The sequence below is a fragment of the Ambystoma mexicanum genome, chromosome 5q, assembly GCF_040938575.1.
Source record: "Ambystoma mexicanum isolate Mex_15411 chromosome 5q, UKY_AmexF1_1, whole genome shotgun sequence".
Classification (NCBI taxonomy): domain Eukaryota; kingdom Metazoa; phylum Chordata; class Amphibia; order Caudata; family Ambystomatidae; genus Ambystoma; species Ambystoma mexicanum.
Window position 1 is genome coordinate 948,908,963 of NC_090933.1, and position 21,300 is coordinate 948,930,262.

General features: G+C 49.0%; 1 long non-coding RNA gene across 2 annotated transcripts in view; it reads right to left on the reverse strand.

Annotated features, from left to right (window-relative positions):
• The window catches only part of LOC138497801 (uncharacterized), a 251,679-nt gene that overhangs the window by 194,868 nt on the left and 35,511 nt on the right, over window positions 1-21,300 (reverse strand). For both annotated transcript variants that reach the window (XR_011278645.1, XR_011278646.1), the window contains exon 2: window positions 18,744-18,927. This is a non-coding gene — a long non-coding RNA (uncharacterized lncRNA). The remainder of the gene's footprint in view (window positions 1-18,743; window positions 18,928-21,300) is intronic.

A 21,300-nucleotide genomic window follows, 5' to 3' on the forward strand; every position in this document is an offset into this window, starting at 1 on the left:
TCTCCTTTGCTCCGCACTTTCCACTTCTTCCCCTTCAATGCACCTTTCCTCTCCCACTATCCCATGGACTTGCGCGTTCTCAATGTCACTGGGCCTAGTAAGATCGTTGTTTTGTTCTCCCCTGTTCCCCTGCCTTGCCTTGTTGTGCTCTGAAACCCCTGTGTACGAGCGCGATAGAAATAAAATATCAATATCAATATTACTGCAGCTCCACTCGTAGGAGGGGGCAGTGCAAAGAGCCGTTGCCCCTCCGTCAGCCTGCAATATGCGCTCAGTGAAGCGCGGCAGCCATCTTGGTTGGGTGGATGCCTCGGTATGGGGCGATATTTTGCCTTCTAGAGGGGTCCGCTCCCCGCGCTAAAAACCCCAAAGGCACCCTAATGCCACCCCGGACTACAACAACAAAAACCCATGCAGTAAATGTAAAAGCAGCACCACTGGAAGGATCTTTTGCAGGATCTAGGCTGGATTTGGTCAGGAGCTCATGCCAGGCACGTCAAATGGAATGTTTATGCTTAAACCTGACCGGTGTCCCGGGAGGGGCTAGATGGTGCCTCCTCATTGGTTGGGATCCGATTAAACATAAAACATGATGACCACATATGTAATTGTGAGTTAACCCCAGGGAGACAGGGGATGCGAATTACCATAGGTGTATCCAGGCCATGATATCTTGCACCCTCACAATCAAATGGTATGGGGTATCCAGGGAGGGGCTAGATGGTGCCCATACATCGGTTGGGGCCTGAGTAAATCTAAAACAGGATGACCACTTGTGTTAGTGTGAATTAACCCAAGGGAAAAAGTGGATGCAAATTAACATAGGTGCATTCAAGCCATGATATCTTGCACCCCCCACAATCTAAAGGTATTGGGGTATTTAGGGAGGGGCTAGATGGTGCTTCTACATTGGTTAGGACCAGAGTAAACACAAAACATGATGTCCACTTGTGTTAGTGTGAGTTAACCCTAGGGAAGCAGGGGGTGCGAATTACCATAGATGTGTTTAGTCCATGATATATTGCACCCCCCACAATCAAAAAGTGTGGGGCTGTCCAGAGAGGGGTTAGATGGTGCCTCTACATTGGTTGGGACCAGATTAAACATAAAACAGGATGGCCACTTGTGTCACTGTGAGTTAACCCCAGGAAGGCACGGGATGTGAATTACCATAGGTGCATTCAGGCCATGAAATGTTGCACCCCACAATCAAAAGTTATGGGGGTGTCCAGGGAGGGGCTAGATGATGCCCTTACATTATTTGGGACCAGAGTAAACATGAAACAGGATGACCACTTGTGCCAGTGTGAGCTAACACCAGAAAATGTGGTATGTGAATTACCATAGGTGCAATCAAGCCATGATATCTTGTACCCCCACAATCAAATGGTATGGGGGTATCCAGCCAGGGGCTAGATGGTGCCTTTACATCAGTTGGGACCAGAGTAAACATAAAACAGGATGACCACTTGTATCAGTGTGAGTTAACCCCAGAAAAACAGGGAATGTGAATTACCATAGGTGTGTTCAGGCCATGATATGTTGCACCCCCACAATCAAAGGTTAAAGAGGTGTGCAGGGATGGGCTAGCTGGTGCCTCTACATTGGTTGGGACCTGAGTAAATATAAAATAGGATGACCACTTGTGTTAGTGTGAGTTAACCCCAGGGAGGCAGGGGATGCAAATTACCATGGTGTGTTCAGACCATGATTTCTTGCACTCCCACAGTCAAAGGTATGGGGGTGCCACGGGGGCGGCCAGATGGTGCCCCTACATTGGTTGGGACCAGAGTAAACACAAAACAGGATGACCACTTGTCTCAGTGTAAATTAATCACAGGAAGGCAGGGGATGCGAATTACCATAGGTGTGTTCAGACCATGTTTTCTTGCACCGCCCACATTCAAAAGGTATGGGGGTGTCACGAGAGGGGCTAGATGGTGCCTCTACATTGGTTGGGACCAAAGTAAATATAAAACAGGATGACCACTTGTGTCAGTGTGAGTTAACCCCAGAAAAACATAGTATGTGAATTACCATAGGTGCGTTCAGACCATGATATCATGCACCCCCACAATCAAAAGATATGTGGGTGTCCCGGAAGGGGCTAAATAGTGCCTCTGCATTGGTTGGGACCAGATTAAACAGAAAACAGGATGACCACTTGTGTCAGTGTAAATTAACCACAGGGAGGCAAATTACCATTGGTGCGTTCAGGCCATGATACCCCACCTTGTAAAGGTATGGGGTGTCCAGGGAGGGGATAGATGGTCCCTCTACATTGGTTGGGACCTGAGTAAATATAAAACATAATGACTACTTGTGTTACTGTGATTTAACCTGAGGGAGGCAGGGGATGCAAATTACCGTAGGTCCGTTCAGGCCATGATATCTTGCACCCCCACTATCAAAATTGTTTGTGCTGTTCTTATAAGTGTATTACTGCTGCACCTCTGGTACATGTGCATAGTATTCAACGCTGTGACGTGCGGTATGGGCCATGATTTGCCAAGGCCACATTGTTTCGATGTAGTGGTGCATATAGGTCTGATAAAATGTCCTCTCTAAACATAATGGAGTATTCTCTGCGGGCCCGGCTGAAGATGAGTGGGGACCATTTCAACATGATGGTTGGGGGCTCCCCTTGCTTAGACCAGAAAGCAGCCTGAGGTTCCTATGGGGTGGAGGGCATACATTATAATGGAGATAAAGATAAGGTTAATAGCTGCCAATTATCACGAGCCAGCAGGCAGCTGAAACACTGAATGACGGCTCAATAGTTGTGAATGATCCTTCTTCATAAGAAAGTGGCTGTCGTGAAGGAAACAGTGTTTAAAGTAGGTGATAATATTTCTGTTTTCCTCAATGGAAGTGACGGCAGGGCGGGCTCCAGCAGCAGCTTGTAAGGCGAGCACTGCAAAGCGCACTCTGTAAAACCCAGAAAGTGAGCAATATATAAAGGCATATATTGCTTTGTTATTACACTGCTAAGTGGCAATATGGGGGCTGTTGCTGGGGGCCCCTCGAGGTTTGATGCCCGTTTCATTTGAAAGAGTTGAAAGTCCCTGCCGCCAGCCCTGATTCTCTGCTAATGTGCTGCCCTTATTGATTACTAGCAAAGTATACAGCAAACATGGCTGGGAAGAACCTAGCATCTACGCACCAGGGCTATACAGCCGTAGAGTCCTTTTAACATAAAACGATAAGTTCATAAATGGTTTATAAATACACATGTACAAACTGAGCTAAGTACAACTCTTCCATTGACCTGGATGTGGGCGTTTGGCAGTAGATTGTGTTGTTGCAGAGTTTGCTTGGTGCCCCCATCTTTCCTCCAAGACTCGCTTGCAGAGTTTAAGTAAAAGGTATTACGTGCAGACGTAATGTTCTAGTCCCTGCACAGTGGTTTTTTGAAGGGCTATTCCTGGCACCTTTGCTCCCAATGTCTGGTCCAACTCTTAGAGGCTCAATATCATAGCATAACAGGACATAGCAGAGTGTGGGGCAGTACTCTGGACGGCCCAAGGACCTTCAGTGGCTGGGAGCAACAGGGGAGAAAATGTAATGTTGGTTCTTCCACAGTTAGTCCACTATACTAGAATCTCTGGTGCACTGAATGGATGGTGAGACTATGGCCCTCATTGCAAGTCAGGCGGTGGACCATGGTGCTATTAGTATCCATGCCGGATTCCGCCATGGTGGATGGCGGAATTACCGCCCCAGTCCAAGGTGAGTGGGGCGGTAATTCCCCATTCACCATTTGCCCTTCCCCATTCCCATTTTTGCCCCATAGGGCATAATGGGGATGGGGAAGGCGCTAATTACGGCACCGTAAATTACGGTGCCGTAATTTGCACCAAGGTCGCTTAGCGCCTTGGACTTTAACGCCTGCAAAAAGCAAGTCGGGCGTTAAGGGGTTAACGGCGCCGTAAAGAGCGTCGGCGCAGTTAAACCCTTAACGCCCGACTTGTAATGAGGGCCCATGTCTGCCTGACAAATCAAGTTATACGAGACTGGCGGAGGGCCGGTGCAGCAATAATGCAATTCTATGTGAGAGTATTGGAGCCACTAGCAGAGAAGCACCAGGGTACACTAATTTGTCCCTCCACTTTTTAAAGCTGTCCTATTGTAAGGGTGCAACCGTAATCACGTATAAGCACTCCAATATTTGCAGTTGAAGTCAGCGTGAGATTACATTATTAGCCCGGGATCACACAGTTAGACCAAACAGCAAAGCAGGGATTTTAACCCACTTTGCAATTTGGGCACGGCCACCTTCCTTCATGCTTTACTTGGAACAAATATTTAAGTTTTGGGTGTCAAGATCTACAATAATACTGTCCTGTAGAGTTTACTTGCAAAATTCACAAATTACATAGTAAAGCATCATGACAACATGTAAATACTTATAGCAGCAGCATGTTAGGCCACAATAATGTCAGTGTATCTTTATTTTCCACATCCTGAATGGAACACTGTAAGATGCAAAAGGCATGTACCCACTTTATTTTCAGCGCTTTAAGACACACAAAAAAAGAGGTGTAAAAAACTCAATTAGGTTTGGAGATTCGTCACAAACCTCCAGCGTGTTGTTTTGTATGGTTTTAATAACATTCAATTAAGGACATCAAAGTCAACTTTTTAGCATATCAAGCTATTAAACTGGGTATGAACACATTTGCAAAGGGTGCTTTATTGTGTTGCCTGCTTTAACTGTCACAGATTTGCACGGTGACTAATGGTCTTTCAGTTGGAAATTCACCATCTTGCATAGAAAGGCTATGCTGCTGATGACAAACGAAACGTGCTGCCAAGTTCATCAGGGAATCAGCCTGTGTGTCTCGGGGGCAGGGGACAGGGGGGAGGGGGGTTGTGACTCTGGGAAAAGGGCAGTGCTTGATCATCCGAGCCGATAGTAGATTTGCCCGGAAGAAAGAAAATGAGCTCAGAAGCATGCTCTTGAGCCATTGAACTGTTAACAGGCACGGAAGCCCCAAGCCGCAGCTAACATTTCGTTGCGTGGCGTTGTATGATATTCAAAAACACCTAGGGCTTAATCGTGAAAGGACTCACGGCATGGACGTCATTTCACCAAAATGCCAGGGCTAGCGAAAGTGACATCAAACAACCCTTGACCCCTGATGACATCAAAGAAAGTGATGTCATTTGACCCCACCCCGAAGTGATATTGCGGGAAGCGATGGAACACAACCTTTCACCCGTTAACAAAACAGGAAGTGGCATCACATAGCATTGTACACTACAAAAAATATGGTTATGATATCACTATAATGTGATGTATATTTCATACAAGAATGGATCGCCTTTTCAATATATGGGTGTGAACAAACGCCAAATCGCACATCTTCTGGATCATGTACATACAACCCCACTTCCTTGCAGAATTCGCATTTCACTGCATTCAATGCAAGTCCTGTGTCTTCCAGCCGCTGCAGAACTGCTGCCCGGCGCTTGTGGTGTTGTTTGCATTTGTCCCGTATACTATGATGTCACCGCTTATGTTGGTTGTGCCTTCCAGCCCATTCAGGACTTTTCGCACTTCGTTTTGGAACACCTCAGCGGCAAAAGATATTCTGAAGTTTAGGCGTTTGTATCTTCTCAGGCCGAGGTGGGAAGAAAATGTGGTGATGTATCTCGACTCCTTCACTAGATGTAGTTGGTGGTACCCGACCGGAGGTATAGTTTTCTGAACAGTTTGGCTCTGTTCATGTCGACAATGAGTTCATCAATGGTCGGTGTGTGTGCCGCTCTCTTCCGATCGCTGCGTTCGGGAGCCTCATATCTATGCAGATTCTCACTGCATTTGGTTGTTTTGGCTTTTGCGCCACTACCATGGGCGACACCCAGGGGGTTGGTCCAGATATTCTTTCTATAATACCGGCCTTTTTTAATTTGTCCAATTCCTTCTCAACGGCTTCCCTCAGGTGAAAAGGGACCTGGCGATGCCGTACTGCCTTGGGCTCCATGGTGGGGTCTATGTGCAGCTTGATAGACCTGCCCCGAAGGCATCCTATTCCTTGAAACATGCAGTGGTGCTTTCTGATGAGGTGGTCAATTTCGATGGGCTGGATGCTGAAAGCGAACTGGATCAGACGCAGTTTCTCTGCTGTCCTGCAGCTCAGGAGTCTTGCATCCGGCATCCATGACGTAAATTCTTGTGCGGCATGCTGTGTTACTGTGCAAGAGATTCGATCGGAAAGACACTTGTGCTGGAAGAGACTTTTTTGCAGCCGTATGCAAATAGTTGCACCTTTCTGTGCTGGCTTAGGGCTGAGTTTGTGGAATGCCTGTATTGGCATCACATTGACAGTTGCACCCGTGTCGATGACCACTTTCATTGGGTTGCAGTCCACGATGATGCTGCAGGAGGGTCGCTTTCGTTGTTTCTTGTTCTTCCATCGCTTGGTTTTCGTGGTTCTACTGCGGATATTAGTTGTTTGACCTTTTCTGCCTTTCTTTCTTGCGTCTGTCTGGTGAGATGCTCTCTTTGCTTTCACTGCTGCTCGGTGACCTTTGTGGGCAGTCCACTGCTCTCGCCCTTCCTCACCCCTTCTGTTGGCGGGAAGGTTCCTTTGTGGTGAATCTTCTTCTATGGCCTTGTGGTTGTGGTGCTTGTTCGCGTTCCTTCCAGCCGGGCGGGTGTAAACAGACCGCCGCAAAATGGTTGAGGCGGTTGCATTTTCTGCATGTTGAGTCCCATGCGGGGCATGTTTCTCCTCGGTGCCATGGGCCTCCACACCATTTGCATGTTTTGTCTTGCCTTGGAGGCTGGTTAAGCCTGGGTGAGTTTGGGCCTTTTGCCCCTTGTCCTCTGGCCGGGTTGTCGTCTCCTGATGGCTGCGATTTCTTCGCTTTTCTGGGGGCTGTCCAGAGGCAGGCATTGGATTACCGCTTCTATGAGGGCCACTTGGTCATCTGTGCGTTCACTTAGGCGTCCCATCTCAAGGATGCGCGACAGTGCTATGTTCTTCTCGGACAGTAGGGCTCTCTTTAGTTTTTCAGAGGACAGTACATTAATGACTTGGAGGCGGATTGTGAACTCTTCATCGGGGAATTCGCATCCGACAGCCGTCTCTCGCAGTCTTGCGTGGAAATTGACCATGGTTTAATTTTTGCGCTGTCTGGACATGCAGAAGTGGAATCTTTCATAGTCCGGATTGAGGTCTGGTTTGAACTCGTTGGTCAGTACTGCCCTGGCTGTGGCGTAGTCATCAGCGGCGCTGTTGTTGGGGAGCGTATTAAAGAGCCGATGGGCTACTGCCCCAATGTTGAGCAGAAGGAGTGTGCTTTTTCTCCTGTCCTCTGTGATCTCTCTGGCCTCTAGATGCATTTCAAACTGCTGGTGCCAGATGCCCCACCGAACTGCGGCTCCAGTGGTAAATGGGTCGAATGGCCCCATGAGTGTGGTTTGTGCAGGTTCTTGACGATCAGGTTGAAGGTTGACGCTTCTCCTGTCCGCGGCGCCTGCCCCTGACCTGGTCGGGCTTACATTTGTGCTCGACATGGCGTTGTTGCACCTACTCACCTAGATGAGCAGGTCGCGGCACGTACGCACACGTGTTATGCTAAGGTTCTGCAGGCGATGGGCCTTGGTATGTCCTGATTCTGACAGGATAGGTTGTGCTGTCTATTAGGCACGTGCAGGCATAATACAGAGGTGTTCCACAGAGGCAGTGTGAGGTTTAAAAAAAAATAAAAATCCCAAAACAAAAAATGTGCGAGCAAAACATGCATGATGGCTTTGGAACATTCATCCAGTCAGTCAGGCGTGACTGCTGGTGCTGGCCCTGTCCGGGTGAGTTAGTCTGTGGGCATTGTGTGTTCCTCTACGGGCTCCCAATGGAACGAAATGCTTACCGGAGGGAGGTTGTTCCTTCCGGAACGTTCGGACAGCTTCAGGGAGATCACTGTGGAAGGTTGCGTGCCTCCGCTTCAGGCCGCTGCCTGGGAGCTTGACAAGGCACGCGTGGTGGGGCATGGTGTGACATGCTCCTCCTCGCCAATGTTCTGTTACGGTTGCGGGGACGGCAGCGGCCTCTGGTGGAGTTAGAGGCCGCCTACTTACCATATGCCTGTGCAGGTGCTTCAGCAGGGGCGCGGCAATAAAGCAGGCACAGCCAGTGCATATGGTGCTTAAACCTGGACTGATCTTGCTGCGCAGTTCCAGTGATTCCTTTTATTGTCCCGCCCCCAGCACGTGACCTCCGGTCTCCTGTGATACACGTGACATCACACCCAAGATCCCTATTCGACCACATGTGTGCAACTCAAACTCCCACTGCGGCGAGGCAACCACCCATATTCCACGCAATTACACTAGTCACTACAAATAGCCATTCCAAACCCTGCAATGCACTGCCCGTATATTAGATTTAGCACAATTCTAATCGCTACCAGTATAAAATCAAATATTTCTCAGGAGCGACCCATACCGACCTCTGGCAGTGGCGGAAATGGAAAAAAATTGTGGGGGATCCCACAAAGGCGGTGGTGGGGCAGAGTTTGGGGCGGTGCCCCTGGAGGTGGGTTTAGGGGGGCAGAGCTGGCAGTTAACCTCTGATCAAAGGAAATGTCCAAAATAATGGTTTCAAACTGCGCTATTTCTTACATGCTGCTTCTTTTCCAAACTGTCAATTCCACTTCCATGGCATTGGTGATGAGTTACTTCGCTATGCAGATAATAGTTTGGCCAGTGTTGCTGAATAAATTTTCTTTAAAATGCACAAATGCACAAACAGGGTGATTTCTGTTCGCCATAAGCAACTTTTTCTTTTACCTGAACCACACACGGCAAACCTCCTGCAGCTCCCCTCTGAAAGCAGTTGGGTGGCTGCATCGTGTGTGATAGTTTCCATGTTAATAGGTGTATTTATTTATTCATGCAATGTTTGTCGGATACCTGTTTATTTATTTATACAATGTTTGTCAGAAACAGGTATCCGACAAACATTGCATAAATAAATAATCCGGGTCCATGTATCCGACAAACATTGCATAAATAATTAAACCTGGTTGTGGCTGAGGACTCTTAACTTCCTCTGGTGACCCCTTGCATGGGATCACCAGAGGAACTAACAGTTCCTTCGCAGTGCTTTCTTTTTTTCTTCTAGCACATAGCATGGGTTTGGGGCTGCTCAGCGGACTCTAGCCGGATCCAGAGATCCGGCTACACATCTGGTGGCGGATCTCGGATCCGGCGAGAGCCGGCCCAATCGCCAGCGCTGCCCCCAGAGACCTCCAACACAGAAATGCGTGGCCTAATGTACATTACCTAACTGTGTATTACTCATTTAAATAGTAACCCATGTTGCCTTAACAAAAGCATCGGAGTGGCTGCACGCATGGTTTAAAGGTAATTCAGAATGCATCCAATCAGGCGCATTTTCGCATCCTGACGGAATTTCGTTACTAACATGGCAAAGATCTACAGTTGGCCCCTGCCACACATGAGGGGAGTTCCCCCAGTCACTTTGCTCCGTCTTTGCCCTACAATCACCATTGATAATGCCAAACTACATGCCCCAGAATGCAACCGCACAACAGCAAACAAATCCCAGAATGCAACCTCACAACCGCAAAAAAATCTGTCTGCTCCTGTCTCGCATGGCGCCAATGGTTCAGATGAATGAAGTGAAATGGTGTGCTTTGTGGCATGTGTTGGTTGGTAAGGGGATGTGTGTGCCTGCCCATAACCAAGACTCTTTAAATGGTCCATTACTTCATATTCGGATACCAGTTTGGATCAATGTGGGGCGTTATTGTAAAATCTACATAATACATAGCCTTAAGCAAGAATGTTTTTGTGCGTCTCAAACTGCCTGCTAAAGGCCTGCTAAAGGGCCAGTACTAGGATAAACCAAGGAGGCAGCATATTTTGCAACTGTGTTTGCGACTTGGGTGTAAAAACATGCATTCCTGCAAAACGACAGGCTTGGAAGTAGTGTGATATTTTGGTACTGCAGCTATGCTCAAGTCAAAAAGGAAGATCTTCCTGGAATCATTCTTGAGTCATCAGGTGACTCCATCCTAGAGTCATCCATGGCTAGTTCAGGGAGATCATCCGAAACCATCCTGAAGTATGTGTATAGGCCGAAATATTCAAATGAGGTCACAGAAACTACTCTAAGAGGAGTTCTGATTACTTCCAGTGATGATCTGGTGGGGATTACTCCAGGATGACTTCATGACAACTTCAGGATGGGTGGGGATTAGTCCAGGGTGACCCCATAACAACTTCAGGATATGTGGGGGATTACTCCAGGATGACCTGTGACAACTTTAGGATGGGTTTGAAATTGTGAACGATTATTCCAGACGACTTCAGGAGGATGTTGCTTTCCAACGATTTAATAAAACGGTTTTGATTCCTTGTGTGTAAGACAGGCGGTATTACCATAGGGTTAGACTTATGGAAAGTGTACTGGAAAACATGGAATTTGCAGCTGTTACTTGCCCTCTTTGCCTTCTTTCCTAGAGCACTCCAATGTCATTAACTAAGGTTTGCTGATTTAGTATACAAAACTACAAATCAACCCCACAATGTCACGAACCAACCTCTAAACTCCCTCATTTCATTTCTCACCTCTAGCTAACATGGCATCACACCCAATAAACTCCCACAATTACAAATCACTGCACTAAAATACACTTTCAGTGACCTAAACAGAATCTGTTAAAGGTCTACCTGTATGACAAGACTGTCGATCACTTCACCCAATGTCACTATGAGCAGCTAGCAATTAGTTCCACCATTCATCACACCCGAGAAAACATTAGCTGACCCCCAACAGAAATCCAATAGCACAAACGCATGTACCATTTACAAGTTGGCACCAACCTACAAATTCACCAGATCAACTATAATAGTTCTACACACAAGAGCACTTGCATCTTCAGTTTCACAGAGTAGCATGTGAGCTACAATTACGTTGTAGATTAGTAGCAGGGGCTGACGTAGCAACCAAATCCAGCTGTGGGGATGTTCCAATTCCATTGTTTTTTTAAAAACTGTAATCTGAAAGATTGTGCAGGTGTGGTAATGGGTAGGTGTCACTTCACTGTCCAAACAAGCATGACCGTCATACTGTAACAAGAACACACTGTTGAGAAGACGTGGTGATAAGAGTTGAGCTTGTCAAATTAGATTTGCCCAACAAAACATTTGTAGCAGACAATTGACGGGTTACTTTATTTTTTATTGGTTTCATAACAAGAGTACAGAAAAACATCAATGGCGATTGGTTAAGCATATCAAGAAAAGAACCCAAAGACCCACCCCACCCTGTCCCTCCCTCCCCCCCAAGACCACGGTTAGTTCACTGTTCCTCTATAGTTTGTGCCCGTATCCGGGCAACTCTCTCCACTCCGCTCCGTATCATCCGCCTCAGGGTGGAGCAAGGGCACCGTCAGGGTCACCCAGCGGTGTAGTTCCTCGCTGGAATCCAGTCTTTGCACATGAATAGCCGTTTCCCATGCCGCGGTTTTAGCTACGATCCACTTCGTGAGGTCACCCCACCATAGGGGCATATGTGAACCTCTGGGGCTTTTCCACCCCATGGCAATACGTCTTTTGGCTGTAATGTATATAAGGTCAGTGAGCTTGGATAGGGGTTTGTTCTTCCTGTTTCACCTGTATTTGCCAAGGATGCAGGCCGTAGACTAGTCCACCTCAACTACGATGTCTGCGCCAGCCACTCTGTCCTTCACTTGTGACCAGAACTCCCCGATTACTGGGCAGCCCCAGAACATGTGAATCATTCCCGCTCTGGGTTCACTGCATTTGGGGCATGACTGGGTTCCAGCTCCCGTGAATCTCGATATGGCTTCCGGTGTGAGGTACGCTCTATTGGTGATATACAGTTGAATGAGCTGTAAGCGGGCGCTCCTGGAGACCTTCTTATGATAGTGGGTTATGTCACCCCAATCTTTGTCTTCGAAGACGAGGCCCAGTTCAGTTTCCCACCTACTCCTACATTTGAGGTCTCCCCTGGTCGTACCCCATAACAGGGCTTCGTAGATTTGTGAGGTTTCATGGCCCCCCTCAGTGGAGTTCAATATCATTTCGATGCATTCGTTCTCCTCAGTCAGGTCAGCTGCGACCGGCCATCTTCTGCACAAGGCCTGTACAACCACCCTGTGCAACAGGAACTGTCCTGCCGGGAGGCCCGTGGTTTCACAGAGTTCCGAAAAAGTTAGTATTTCCTGTTCTTGAATCAAGTCCCCCAGCGTGGCCACCCCGAGGGGCTACCATTGTGTACGTGTTTCGACATGCCCCCAAGAGTGATTGACCATGAGTGCAGCGATGGGGATCTGTGGGGAGAACGGGTCGTCCGACCCGACCAGTTTGCAGGCCCTTTTTCAAATCCGGATCCCGAGCTTGGCGAGGTAAGGGCAGTGACTCGTAGCACCCTCCCCGGCCCACAGTATGTCTCTGAGTAACAACCGGCGGAGGGCCGGCTGAAGGAGGCGAGTGTCTGTCGTGCTTTCGTCCGCCATCCACTGCGTGACATGTCTCAGCTGGCTGGCGAGGAAATACAGCTCAAAGTTGGGGATCTTAAATCCGCCCCTCTCATACGGTCTTTGGAGGGTCTCTAATGCCACCCTGTGCCTGCCTCCCTGCCAAAGGAAGACCCTACAGAGTTTGTTGAGATCTCTGAAAAAAGAGGGGGGATGTTGAAGGGGACGTTAGTGAAGTTATGTAATAGGCGGGGAAGGGCGACCATTTTGAGGAGTCCCGCCCTCCCGGCCATCGAAAGCGGGAGCCAGCCCCAGAACGCCATAGATTTTGTGAGAGAGTCTTTGGCCCTTACGGTATTAAGGATGTGTTCGGTGGCTGGGTTGCGGTGTATAGTTATCCCCAAGTATTTGAAGGAAGTAGCCTGCCATTCGAGATCCAGAGGGGGGAGGGACCTGTATTCATTGGTGAAGAGTGCTGCGAGGGGATAACGGCAAGACTTGCTCCTATTGATCTGGATACCAGTGAGCTTGTGGAAACAGTCCAGGGTTTCCAAGATGTAGGGAAGGATGTGCTCAGGGTCCCGTAGGTACAATAGGGTGTCGTCAGCGTACATAGAGATGAGGTGGGTCACCCCGTCTATCTTAATGCCACCCTGTCCATATTCCTGTCTCAGGTAGGCCGCCACTGGTTCAGCGGCAAGGATGTATAACATGGGGGACAGAGGGCACCCCTGGCGGGTGCCTCTGTGTAGGGACCATTTCGCGGAATAGGTTTTGTTGGTACGTACCCTCGCAGTGGGGCTGGCGTAAACCAGCCGGGTCCACTTAAGGAACTCAGGGCCTATCCCCATTCTGGCCATGGTGGCATACAGCCAGTCCCACCTCACCGAATCAAAAGCTTTGGTGGCGTCAAGTGATGCCGCTGCAAGTTTCTGCGGTCTTCCCTCAGTGCTAAAGATAACATGATGCAGCCTGCGCAGGTTCTCAGTGATGGAGCGCCCTGGGACGTATCCCGTTTGGTCCTGATGGATCAACAGAGGTATAACTCTGCAAGTCTATTCGCCAGCAAGGCGGTGAAGATCTTACAGTCAACATTAAGCATAGAGAGGGGCCTGTAAGAACCACAATCTGCCCCGTCCCTCCCCGGTTTAAGCAAGGGTATAATCACGGCCTCGTTCATGGAGTCCGGGAGGACGCCACGCTCAAAGGCCTCATTAAAGACCTGGGCCAGTATTGGGGCAAGAGTTTCCTCCTAGGTCTTGTAGAATTCCCCCGGGAGCCCATCCGAACCCGGGGTTTTCCCAGCTGGTAGCGATCTGATTACCACCCTGACCTCGTCAGGGGTGACGGGCTCATCAAGGGTCTCAGCCAATTGCAGGTCTAGTTTAGGTAGGTCGATGGCGTCAAGGGTGTCCTCGATCCTGGTATCGGAGGGGGCAGGGCTTCGGAGTACAGGTTACGATAGAAGTCAGTAAAGACCAAATTGATTTCTTGTTGGGTATGTACGGCCGTGTGGCAGATGGGTGGCCTGGGGGTCTCCCTTTTATAGAGCCAAGCTAAGAGTTTCCCGGGCTTGTCTCCCAGGGCATGGATTCTTTCTGTGTGCTTGGCATAACTCAGTTTAGCAAGGGATTCCCAATGAGTTAGGCAGGTTTGTCTGAGTTCGGCCATTTTTTGTAAGTGGTCAGGGGATGGGTCAGACCTACCTTCGAGCGTACTCAGGTCCCTTTCTGCGCACTCAAGCGAGGATGTAAGAGATCTCTGAGCTCCCCCAACTGCTGCAATCATCTCGCCCCTCATGACCACCTTATATGTTTCCCAAGTTGTGCTCAAGTGTCTAATGCTATGCAGATTATTTTGCCAATATTCTTCAGTGCTATCTTTTAATGCGTTCCTTGAATGCAGAGTCAAGTAGGGCCTCAGACCTCAGCTTCCATGTGGGTATGGGGGGTGTGGGCGGAAACACCTCCCAGGTTACCAGAAGGGGAGAGTGATCCGTCAGCACCCTAGGCAGGTACCGCGCATCAACAAATATGGACTGTTGCGTTAGGCTGAGAAAGATGTAATCCAGCCTGGTGTGTACAGCGTGGGGTGGGGAGTAGAAGGAGTACTCCTGTTGCTCAGGGTGCTGGACCCTCCATAGGTCACTGAGTTGCAACTGTTGGATTAGTTTGGAAAGTATTTTGGCTGGGAGGGAGGGTCGGTCGTGTTTGTTATCAGATCTGTCAAGTAGAGGATCAAGGGTGCAGTTGTGGTCACCCCCCCATATCATAATTCTGTCCGCCTATGGGCTGAGTCGCGCATGAAGGGAATGGAAGAAGGCAGTCGTGTCATGGTTGGGTGCGTAAGTACTGACCAAGCAAACCTCTTTGCCCTCTATGGAGCCGCACACCACCACCATCCTACCCTCGTTGTCTGTTTTAGTGCTAGTGAGTTTGAAAGGAACAGTGGGGGCAATCCAAATCAGGACCCCCTGGCGTAGGAGGAGTAAGTCGAACCTATTAGGGTACCCCGCCAAGTTTTTGCCAGGGCTTCCAGTTTCTTGGGTATTAAGTGAGTTTCCTGCAGCATGGCGATTCCGACCTTGCATCTTTTCAGGTAAGTATGGACCCGTCGTTGTTTAACAAAGCTGTTTAGGCCCCTGACGTTCCAGGTAACAACCCTTATTGTGTCAGCCATAGGCGTGGTGTGGTTTATTCTGTGTAGCCGGTGGAGCTCAGGATCTAGGAGGTGCTGCGTTGCATGTGAATTGTTCCCGTGGTCTCGATATGTCCCAGTGCGTGTCCCCAACTTGTGCAAATACGTGTACAAAAACTCCCGTATTCCCACCCTCCCTACTTAACTGTGAAAAAAACTCCAAACATAGAACTGGCCCAGCGAGGTTACCCTCGTTATGACTGTCCCATTTCTGCTCCGTTGGACCGTGCATCGGTCTCCAGGTGCCCTACGGGCGGGTATATGTACCCAAAAAGGGGGAAAACAATCAGAGGGTGGAGTGAACAAGGACTCTGGGTCTCCGCGGGGAGAATCCATTCAGCTGTGTAACAGTTCAAGCAAATATAGTTCCCCCCTGAATGACATGAGGATCGTTATCTCGGTCTCCGTTTCCTTTCCTCAATATCAGGGATCTGTAATCCGTCCATCCAGTCCCTGGCCTGGGCCGGGGTGTCGAATAAGTGTGCCTTGTTGTTACGCAGTACTTTAAGTCTGGAAGGATACAGGAGCATATAACGCAGCCCGGCGGCTTTCAATCTGGCCTTAGTGTGTATGAACTGCGCTCTGTTCATTTGAACCTGAAAGGTGTAATCAGGGTATATGGCGATTTTAGCAGCGTCCCGTTGGATTTGGCCGCCAGCTTGGGAAAAGGCCAGAATTACCTCACAGTCCCTGTAGTCTATCACAGGCCTGGGTGGGGCCCCCGGCGGTGGTTTCTTGGCCAGGAATCTGTGGGCCCTCTCGATGGTGAAGCCCTGGGAGAGTTTGCCAGCTCCCACCTCTTGTAGCAGGAGGGTCTCTATGAAGTTAGTGGGGTCGGAGCCTTCGTTCGGAACCCGCTGGCAAACTGAGAAGGCGTATATTGTTCCGGCGAGCCCTTCCTTCTGCCTCCTCGGCTCTGTCCTCCAAGTTTTTGACCCTTTGCTGAAGCTCGTCGACGTCTCGAAGAAGGTGAGTTTTGGATTCAGTGTTTTCTCGGACTTGTGTTTCAAGCGCCTCAGTCCTGCCGGCCAGGGAGCGGACATCTTGACGCAGGAGGCCCAGGTCTGTGGCAACGGCATCTATTTTGTTTTCCATTGTTGCCTGGAAAAGCTTGATGGCTTCGAATATCTGGCTGTTGGTAGGCTCTGAAGCCGCGGCCGCCGTGGGGTTAGATTGAGCATCTGGGGCCGCTTTATTTGTGCCCTCAGGATTCGGGGATTCACAGGCTGCGAAGTTGTCCATCGTGGTCTTGCGTGCTGCTTGGGCCTGCTGTTCCTGCCGGACATGTCGTCAACACAGGGCCTTCCTGCACCGAAAATGCCGGGGGTGCAATCGAGAGGCCGCTAGGTCTCGTTCCCGTCGCAGGGCCGACAGGGCGATGTTAAGAAGCAGCGGGGTAGCAGGCCGATTTCGGGAAACAAAGGTATCTCGGATCAGGCAGGTGCAGTCGGCCCCCTCCGCCGTCGGCTGTGAAGTGATGGGGGCCCTAGGAGTGGGCCTCGCGGTCCGCTGGAGCGTCAATCTGCAGGCAGGGGTCAGGTGTTTTCGCCCACACCTCCCCCCGGTGAAGGATCAGCAGGCGGGGGGGAAGGAAGACAGCTGGGGTCACAACGCCTCGAGGAGGCCAGCTCAAGTTCTTGCATTGCCACCAGCGGCAAAGTCAGGCGCAGGCGGTAGAATAGGCCCCCTCACCCTGCCTCCGATGTAGGTGTCCGGGGTGGTCCTCCGCCGCCCGCGCTTACCTCTGCGGTACCGGTCGGCCACCGCTCACGCCGGGGGCCCTCTCGACTGTCCAGGGCACACCCAAGCCCGGTCGCATGCCGCAGGCAGGGCGCGGTCCGGTCAGGACATCTGGATCGGTCCTCTCGATCGATGAGTGTAGCTGTTCGGATCCTCTCCTCCCGCCGGCGGGCAGCTTCGCCAGCGATGGTAGTGCGCTCCGGCCTTTCAAGGATCAGGGCACGGGAGCCGCCATTTTGAATCCGCTCGGTGACCTTCTTCGCTCGCCAGATAGGGGTGTTAGCTGTCTCTGCTTCGCTTGGGAGACGGTGCAAAAGTTGCCGAGGAGGTTCTGCCGCGGATGGTGCAACTTGCAGGGTTCCGGAGCACTTCAAAGTCACTTACAGACAGCTTATCATGGCACATCAGCCGGAGCGCTCAGGAGACACGTCCACTCTACATGGTGGTTAGCCACGCCCCCACGAGTTACTTTATAGTCCAATATTTTGTAGCAGTTGCACAGCTACATCTTTGGGGACTTCAACATTACACAGACATCTGCTGATTTAATGCTGTGCCTATCAATTGTCCCGGGTAAGAGGCAGGTTCTGAGGAAGGAATGTAGGAGGAATGAAGAATAGCCATCCCTGCCAAAAGACTTGTTTTCCAACTTTTGTGAACAGCCATTAATACGTTTTGGAATATTTAGTTTTCACCCATCAGCTTTTACAATAGAATTCTTTTTTTTCACTGCATCTTCTTTTTCCAGATTCCACCAGATTCCACCAGTAGCTGCTTTTTCTCCTCTGCCTCTGACAGAAAACAGATTAGTATTTGCAAATCTCGCTCTACCTTGGACATCCCAGATTGGTTCCCCAACCCGCGGACTACATTTTCAGGATTGCATTTTAGGTTAAAAAAAAATAATAATATCAAAAAAGATAGTTTAGGCATTTCGATTTGGGGAACCAATCCAGGATGTCCAAGCACCACTAAAGACTTTAGCACAACGCACCAGCCATTGACAGGTTTCTCGGGACTCAACCCTTTATCAAGTACTAACAGAACACCAATTCCACAAGGTCTACGCATAAAGACCTTGAATGAATAGGACAGAAAACGGATAAGTATTTGCGAATCTCGCTCTACCTTGGACATCCTAGATTGGTTCCCCAACCCGTGGACTACATTTTCAGGATTGCATCTGAGGTAAAAAATAAAAAAAAATAAAAAAAGATAGTTTAGGCATTTCGATTTGGGGAACCAATCCAGGATGTCCAAGCACCACTGAAGACTTTTGGCACAACGTGCCAGCCATTGACAGGTCTCTCGGGACTCAACCCTTTATCAAGTACTAACAGAACATTTTTCAAGATGTTCCAAATCTGGTCACCATACCAAGTGTTCAATTTCAAGGCCTTGAAGACGGCTAAGGTCGAAACACGGGTCGGCTGACTTTATGGGAATAAATTCACCTACAGATGTATAACCTGATAATATTGTTTCACTTCATTCTAAAAGACTGTATACCTAACTTTAAGGACGTAGAGCGTGATTCGCCAATACCAATCCATTCTCTGCCCTAGCTGGACACATACTCTGACCTGGACTACGGTCCCCGAGGGCGTTCAACCGATAGCGCTTTGCCACTAACATAAGAGAAATCAGTAGACCATCTATACTTTAGAGAGTTACTCTAGAGGAAAGAGATGCTGTAAATGAGAGGTGGGCATTGTGCAGCATTCATCTGTATGTGTGAAAAAAGGTAACGACTCTGCATAGGGACGTCAGATGTACCCTCCTCCCCCAAACATCAAATAGAAGAACAAAAAAAAAAGCACATTGCTTACCTAACTAGAAAAGCACAACTGCCTTGAAATCCTCTTCTTTACGTATTTCTCTTCTACTTTCATCGATACCCTCTATCAGCAATTTACAATTAACTTCACCGGGAATTACAAAGGCTCAAATTTCCCATCCTTTCAAATGCAGAGAATTGTCGGAATCAAAGAGTGCCATGATTTGAGTTATTGTCTAAAAGAAGAAGGAAACAAAGTAAATTTAGTACGCCCCAAGTATTTGCGAACCAGGTCTGTACCCAGAACCATTAATTTATAGTGAGCTTGCTATGGATGTTCCTGCCTGATGTGTCCCGATTTATGAGTGAAGCGTCTCTTGGTGCTTGGTTAACTTCTTCCAAGACTTCCACCTATTGTGGCTTTAACTAGTTGCATCCACTCGCAAAATTAGAGGTGAGTGTTCTGGAGACGCAATACCTTCTTGACTGCAGAGCTCTTGTACCTAAAATGCTGCTGTCATTTTGTGTGTGTCCTTTAAAAGACAAGCAGCTGTTTCAGTTTCTTAAATGTGCCATAGAGAGCCCCAGCTTGCAGACAGCAACATGTACAGGAAATAGGAGGGCATGCAGGGACAGAACCCATAACCAAAGTGACCTTTACTGGGGGAACAAAAAGTGAATATTACACCTTAGCAGGAAGGCCTTTGCTAACATGAGCCAGGCACTATCCTCCAGAAGGGTCAGAAGTACACCCCCGCCCCGGCCCCATAAGCATTGTTAATGTATAATAAATTATGCACTACAGCTGAACTAGTGCAGCACTCATAGCAGTGGAAAATTCCTGCAATAAAGTAAACCAAGCCCTGGGTAAACTTTGCAGAGGCATGGTTTCTCACACATGCACCACGGCCGGATAAATGTAGATAATCTATTAAATAGAGGGTTGGGTGCACCTATCTAAGGAAGGCATGAACTATTTGTGTGGAACATTTTGGGGGCATTGGAGAAGCAACAGCATTAAAGCCAGAGAGGGGCAACCAGTAGGAGCATGTATCCCCTACTTGGCGACGGTTTGAAAGAAATCAGCATGATCAGTAGAACAGTCATTGTGTGGAACTGGGAAGGAGTCGCCCCACCCACGAAAAGGGGGCCTCTGTATGCTGTACAGCTAGGGCGCCTTGTGGTAGAGGCCTTCAAACTGGAGGACCTAAAGGATGCCAGGTGGTGGGGGGCCTGAAGGATTATGGGACTTTTTAATAGATAATATAAGCATTTGTGGCGGGGTTGGGGGCAGAAACTATTTTACTCAAGGTTGGGCTCAGCGTAAAAAGGCGTGAAGACCACTGCCTTAAGGGAATAAAGTGACCTTCCACTTTCAAACACCAAAGAAATTAACAGCACTCCTTCCACGTCCAGGTCAGAAGACTCCCGCTACCGCCCCAGTCCTCTGACACACAGGGCTGCTGAAAAGACAAGCAAGAAAATAACTCCAAGCTCAACATCATCTAACGAGAATGAACTGGTCCCATCATTAGAGAAAAAGAAAAAAAAAACATTCACCCCAGATCATCATAAAAAATGATGAAAAAATATATTTTCAAAATTACAGGCAGGGATCACTATCCCTAGCAAGCATTCAATAAGGTTTACAGGCAAACTATCTTCAATTAACTGCTCAGGTCAAGTGGTTGGAAAAAAACAAACCGCATTGAAGTGGCAATAAAATCCCTCCGGGAACCTCATCAACCTATATAGAGAATGTGGCATAAGTATAAACATGCAGTAATCCTGAGTCTCTGAAACTTACATGTGTAAGTATTAAATCATGTAGTGATTTCCCCAAAGTGTTGAACAAACCAAATGTAGATTGAGTAGAGCACGAGTCATGGGTAGAATTAGAACACCCCTGCGCATAAAGGCTGGCACAACTAGCCCTACTGTGAACCAAAAAAGGCAATGGTAAATGGGGATAAACAAGCCATCTATGTGTTCTTTAAAATAAATGGTGTGGGGGGGGGAGCGCTGTTGCGCACATCTAAGAATGCCGCCTAGTTCCAGAGCTCCGACCCGAATAAATCCTTAATCACAACTATCCTGTATCGGGCCACCCGCGAAGCAGGAAAGCACACCGGCATGTAGCTCACAACAAGAGGCAGAGGATGAGAAAATGTAAAGCCGTCACGAAAAGCCGTTCCTGAGCAACACCGCGTTAAAAATCCTGCATGCCCAAACGACGGCACGGGCCGCTCACGAGTTCCAGGAGATTGCCCTGTGGAGCCGCTGGGGGAGGGTCCGTGAGGCACTGCGAAGGCTGCACACAAAAGAAACCGTGCGGAGTGAACAGAACACATACAACTTCAGAACGAATATCAGAACGAAGACGTGCACACACGAGTGATCCGGAAGACCCTACACGGGCAGGGTAGTCATCGGACTGCATGATCCCTTGACCGGGCCTGCCCAAACAGAGGGACGCCCTGCCGATTGACTCCACATGGCCACGAGCCGTTGAAACGCCATGACTGACGACGACCCGCTGGGCGGCGGCTGCATTGAATGGAAGCAGCCCTCGGGGCTGCGTAGACAACGTGAGGACCGCACGCAGAGTC